Source organism: Penaeus monodon, chromosome 29 (genome assembly GCF_015228065.2).
Source record: "Penaeus monodon isolate SGIC_2016 chromosome 29, NSTDA_Pmon_1, whole genome shotgun sequence".
Lineage (NCBI taxonomy): Eukaryota > Metazoa > Arthropoda > Malacostraca > Decapoda > Penaeidae > Penaeus > Penaeus monodon.
In genome coordinates this window covers 31,419,118-31,419,351 of record NC_051414.1, presented here as the reverse complement: position 1 = coordinate 31,419,351, position 234 = coordinate 31,419,118, and positions in this window count along the sequence as shown.

Genomic DNA, 234 nt, shown 5'->3' with positions numbered 1-234 from the left:
AGAAAATGAACTAATTTCATTTCAGACACATGTATCCATGTTCGGCGTGTGTTTGGTACGTATATTTGTATGTCGATTTATATACTTTCAGATATCTACCTGTATGCCCCCTCGAAAATTAGTTTAGATTATTACGTTTCAGATATATGTCCCCTCATTCTAACTTAATGAATTCACAACATTCAATACACTCACAATCACACACGTACACTTACATATGTGCGTTTGTGCGTG